Source organism: Pteropus vampyrus, unplaced genomic scaffold, assembly GCF_000151845.1.
Source record: "Pteropus vampyrus isolate Shadow unplaced genomic scaffold, Pvam_2.0 Scaffold46, whole genome shotgun sequence".
In the NCBI taxonomy this organism is placed as follows: Eukaryota; Metazoa; Chordata; class Mammalia; order Chiroptera; family Pteropodidae; genus Pteropus; species Pteropus vampyrus.
Genome location: NW_011888827.1, coordinates 1,577,590 through 1,583,193, shown reverse-complemented (window position 1 = coordinate 1,583,193; position 5,604 = coordinate 1,577,590).

Below are 5,604 nucleotides of genomic sequence, written 5' to 3'. Positions count from 1 at the left end.
CTCTGCAAAGTGTTTTTTATTTTGGTCAGTTTCCTCTGTCATGAAATTCCTTGACCTCATAGAATTGTTTTGAGGCTTAAATGAAAATACGAGTAAAGTGCATATGACAGTGCTGGGCTCATAGTAAGTACTCAGAATGTTAGCTGATTATCGTTATTGTTACTGGTTTTTCACCATGAGCACTCAGGTCCAGGGAGACGTGGGCCTTCGTTGCCAGGTCACGGCCACTTCCTGTCCTCCCCGTCTTGTACGTGGGCCATGTGTCTTACAGCTGAGAACTGCCAGAGAGAGGCTGGGCATCTGGTCAGAGGCCTGGGTGTTTGCAGGGGTGTGGGCGTGGAAGCCGGGTGTGGGGGGGAGGTGCAGGCCTCTGGGCAGGAGGATGAGGAGCGGGAACCAGCTGGGGTGGGGCCGGGGGCCGGGACGGCACTGCTTATTCGCCTGTCTTGTGCAGTCCATGGGACTCAGAAAACACCTTCAAATAACTTCTACGCGCCCTGATTCTCTAAGCTCATCTGGGGACAAGTGTCAATAAAATATGTTTTTCCTTCCTAAATTCTGCCCTCTATTCTCTCTGATTTTTATTTTTCTGTTTTAAAACATCAGCTCTACGGCAGATTTTCCCAAATGTATTGGCCCCACAGAACACTTTATAAATGACTCAACGTTGACGTTAGCGGGAAGCTCGTGAGATGACGCAGCCGCTTCATGTCATGCTTCTGCCCTCGGCGTCTGGCCAGTGAAGGGGTCTGGGCAGCGTACATACCACAGTTAATTCACAATATGCGCTCAGTGTGTGAAATTGTATGACGACATATGACATAGACCGGGACTATCAAGTGCTGCAGGAAGCGACACCCGACAGAAGAAACTGTACGCTCAGACAGCTTTGTTAGAGGAAGGAGAATTTATTGGCCGGTGGAGCTTGTGGGGTTAACAACACCATGCACGAGCTCACTCCGGTTAGATTTATTAGAGTTTATATACTCCGCGTCCACGCAAGGGGTGTGTGATTCCTTTGTCTGAGGCTTCACGTGTGCCTCTGTACTCAGGATGGGGAGGGGGTGCTTCAGGAGGGGGGCTGCAAGTGGGGAGGAATTTCCAGACTGCTGGTCTTAGAGGTCGTTTGTTTTATAGAACCCGCAACCTTGGTGTTATCAACACTCTTATAGGATTCTCGAACAGAGAGACGGGCCGCCTAGGCTATAAGCACGAAGTAGCACTTACTGAAGCGGGCACCTGCTCAGCGGATTCCTACCCAAAGGCTGAGCCCAGATTGTAACATAACAAGCAGTTTTATACAGTCTTGTTATTCCTACCCAGTTACAGAGATAAGGAAGGACGTTCGCTGGTTGGCAAGCCATGAATCAGCAGGTGTGAGCTGGAGAGTCCTTGGGGTGGGGGAGGGCAGTCAGGAGTGGACTTTAACTGGCTGAGTCAGTCATTCTGCAGGCCCTTGCCTTTACATTTTTCCAGATGCCTCCTCTCCTCTCTCACGAGGACCCGTCCATGAGATCGTAGGCCAGTGTGGTGTATGTTAGGGGGTGAGCTGCATTTCAGGTTCATGGACAGGTGGAACGGGATGCGTGGGATGACCCACCATGTTTTCCTTTCATTTCTCATATTAAAAAGTGATTTTTAAAAGACTTTATTATGGAAATGTTCACATATTCGAAAGTATGGAGGATGGTATCATAACCCCCCACGTACCCTTTCCCGTCTTCCGTGGTGGTGTCAGGGATGGCGTCTGCAGAGGTAACCTGAAAGACAGGTAAGTAGCGGTAGCCAGGTGAGAAGGAGGAAGCGCTTTCAAGACGTGGGAAGACGTGAGATGGGAAAGAGCATCGCACATTTGGGCACCTGGAGGAAATGAAGTTGTTATGCATGAAACGCAAAAACTATGAATGTGTCGCATGTATTTTTTATTAAAATTGTTTTAAAGACAACATTTCTCGTGGCTCCTTTTCTTTTTGCAGCCACCTAATGGCATCCACTCTTGTTGAAAGGAGCCCAGTTTGGAACCTTGGAAAGTGCTCGCTACCAGCTCAAGGTGCATGACTTCCCTGTGCCTCCCCACACCTGCGCCCAGGTGCTTCTCTGAGGAACATTCACTTCTCTTTTGAGGGTGTGTTTCTCAGAGGTTGCACAGCTGTTTGAAGAATACTTCTGGCTCCTGGAGAGACTTCAGGTGAACGAGGCTGTTGCAGTTCTCAGGACGCTACTCCTAGAATGAAGCTGGGGAGGGGAACGCGTGGTTTTGGGTGTCAACTGTGCCGGCTCTGAGCCAACTCTAGCTCTTTGTCGTAAACTTTACAGGAGCCCAGGGAGGGAGCTGTTTATCCTTCCCATTTTGCAGATGAGAGAGCTGAGGTTTGCGGGAGCTACTGTCTTGCCAGAGCCACGCAGTTAATGGCAAGGCAGAATAGAGTGCTTTTAAACTTCAAAAATTAAAGGAAAGCCTCTGCCGTCGAAGACGTCCTTTCAAATACTTACGATTCGACTGCCTGCCTCCTCGTGGAAATTCCTAGGCAGTCACAGAGTCCTTTTCTTTCATTTTCTTTTTTCTCTTTGTAGCAAAAACATTTTGAAAGGATATCTTTGAAAGAAAAGGGTATGTTTTAGGAGATGTGGATTATAATTTGCCTCGTTGTTGTCGCCTGCACCGCTCTTCCTTGTTTTTGATGTGCGGGTAAAAATCTTGTGTTAATGAAGATTCTCAAATGTCGGTCTAAACAGGACGTTTAGGTAACTACCCTTTGAACTGAAAACGGGAATGAACGCAAGATGGCCTTTTGTCCATTTTTGAGTGAAGAAAGTGTCTTAGTCTGCGTGCTCACTCTGAGTTTCTCAGTGGTGACGGCCAGGTTTTATTGTCCCCGGTGGGTTGGGTCATCATCCTCACTTCCGTCACCCTGGTTTTCTGGAAGCCTGGGTAGCTGAGCCACTGCTGACTGCTGTCGTCTTGAAACCTCTCCCTCCCAGCTTGTCCTCAGAAGCAGCCCCTGGCTCCCCCCATCTCTCCCTGCCTCCCCCTACCTCCCCCTACCTCCCCCTACTTCCGAGGGACTTTCCTTTGTTCAGAATTTCATGTCCTTCCTTACCGCCCCTCCCCCACCCAGCCTCTCTCTGGCCTTGCCCTCCACCCACTCTGTGTGACTAGCTAGTTGATCATTCTCCCAGTTCACCTTGCCTCTGGCCTTTCCCTGCCACTGTGTGAAAGCAGAGCCCCAAGCTCTTTTCTAGAAGCCTCCACGCACGGAAACCCCGAGTGGGTGCTGCTTCCCCGAACAAGTGTTGCTCAGTTGACATTTAATTAACATTAATTTTACCCTGATTTGGTCGCAGGTGTCTTATCCAAAAAGCACAGTTCAACAGGGGAAAATGACCAACGGGATCCCATTGTTTCCCCTCAGAGGACATTAAAGGGAGACAAACCCAGGGGCCACGGAGATGCTAATAAGAACCCCTTTCCTCTTCTCTGGCACCTGCAGCCTCTCCAAAGAAAATGGGGATACTGGAATGATAGTCACAGTGACATCTTGGGCCACATGAACGCGCATAAGCTAGGGGCTCAGGTAAGGGCATGTACACGTCTTCACCTTCTGCTTTCCAGTGACGGGTGTGCTGTTACCTGTGTGAGCGGGTTTCAGCAGCAGCTGGCGAGGGAAGGAGGATGCCTGTGTCTAAAACCTGGAGTTACCGGGTGAGGTGGCCTTTTTGGGCTGGGAAGTTCACGTTTTCTTTAAGGACCTGCGTTTAATACTCTACCTTTGAATAAAAAGAAAACTCTATTACAAAGCTTTGCCTTGGAAAGATAAAAAAATTCCCCCCCCCCCAACAAGTAATACCCCACAATAGCTTTTACTAGATCAGCTTTTCTGGATCCCATCCAGAAATCCTTACTTTGCAAGTTCTGAAGTATCCCTTTTCTGTCATTCTCATCAGAACTTTCTATAGTTCATTTTGGTCATGTGTGTAAGGCAAGATCATGTTATTTCTTTCAGCATTTGGGTAGCGAGCTCTTCAGTCTTACATTTGAGATGTAACAGGTGTAATGCAAAGTTGCTTTTTTTTGTTTTCTTGAGATTATGTCTCATTTCTTTTAGCTCAAATACCTTTCACCTAACTTCTTTCAAAAATTCATTTTCTGATGCCATTTTTCATTTTCCAATAACTTTCAGAATCACGTTTTAGATGTTCCTACGTTATTTTTCCCTTTCCCAAATCAGTTTTGTCAGCATCCGAGTCTCGTCCGGCTGTGGTCTCTGGGTGACTGTATGATTATCTACCTCCATCATCATTTTTATTTCTGGGCCCTGTAGAGTTTTGTTCTCCATAAAGTGACAATATTTTGTTACCCGAAAAGGATAGTTCTCTAACGAGTTTCGAATTGGTGATTTTGAGTCTCAATAAGGTTCCTCCGGAAGAAACATGTAAAGATTTTTGGGTGTCTTTGGTTGAACACGTGCTGCTTACATGCAGGGTTAGAGCCAGTGCTGGCTGGAGTTTAGAGCCGTATCTGTCACTTTTTTCGCTGGTGCCAACAGAATAACATGAACAGTCAACTCCTTGGCATATCTCGAAGTTCTGGAAAGCTTTCTCGAACTGCAAGAGTGAGCATGTGTGGTAAACTGGAACTAAATTCCCATTTGCCAGGCCCCAAAGGGAAATGGATCTTTTTACTTTCCAGATTTTGTTTTAGTGTTGCTTAGTACAAATCCCAACCAGTTTAAAAGTGCCCGCTTTTTACTTTTGTGTCTAGGACTGTCTCCTGGAGCCACATGAGCCACAGGAACTCTAAGAGCATCTTGAGTAGTTACTGATTATTCCTTTCATGGAGCCATGCTTTCCTCCTGGAGGAAGGCCTTCCGTAAACTTCATTGCATTGATCTTTGCGCTAATTAAGGGAGGAGCTGTGGAAGAAATTCCTTCACAGATTTTCTTACAGTGAACTTTTAGCAGCTAAAAAAATATAAGGACATGAACAGATCATTTACTTAAAAAAAAGCTAGTACACTTGAAATGATATGTTCATCCTCATTACTCATCTCAAAAATACAAATTAACATTTAAAAAAGAAAGGCCTTTTAAAAAACTCATAATGGCAAATTGAAAAAGAGATAAGTGCATGACTTCATATGTGCTAATGGGAGTATTGATTGGTACTTTTCCAGAAAACAATTTGGTGTAATATGTATCAAGAGCCTTCACGTAGCCTGTACCTTTTAGTGCAATAATTTTCAGAAATAGAGTCTTAAAAAAACTGACTTATATACATGGGATGATTCCTCATGGGAGGGCGAAAACCTGGGAACCGGTGATCAGTGCAGTGAAACGGTTGGGGATGAAGTTAGAGAAGAGGGAGAAATTTTACACCGTTCTAGTCTTGGCCACAAAAAGTCTTATTAGACAACTAAAGCCTGTAGACAGTTTGTGCAAACCTGTTATTTCTACAACTGTGAAAATAACTCAGATGTATTCCTGACCGTGGCAGGCTGGCAGGCCTATCTATGAGGTCAGCATGACAGGCGGTGTCCACGCTCACGGTGCCACCTGAAGTAGCGTGGTCACTTGTGTAGGAACAGACCCATCTGGGAGAACAAC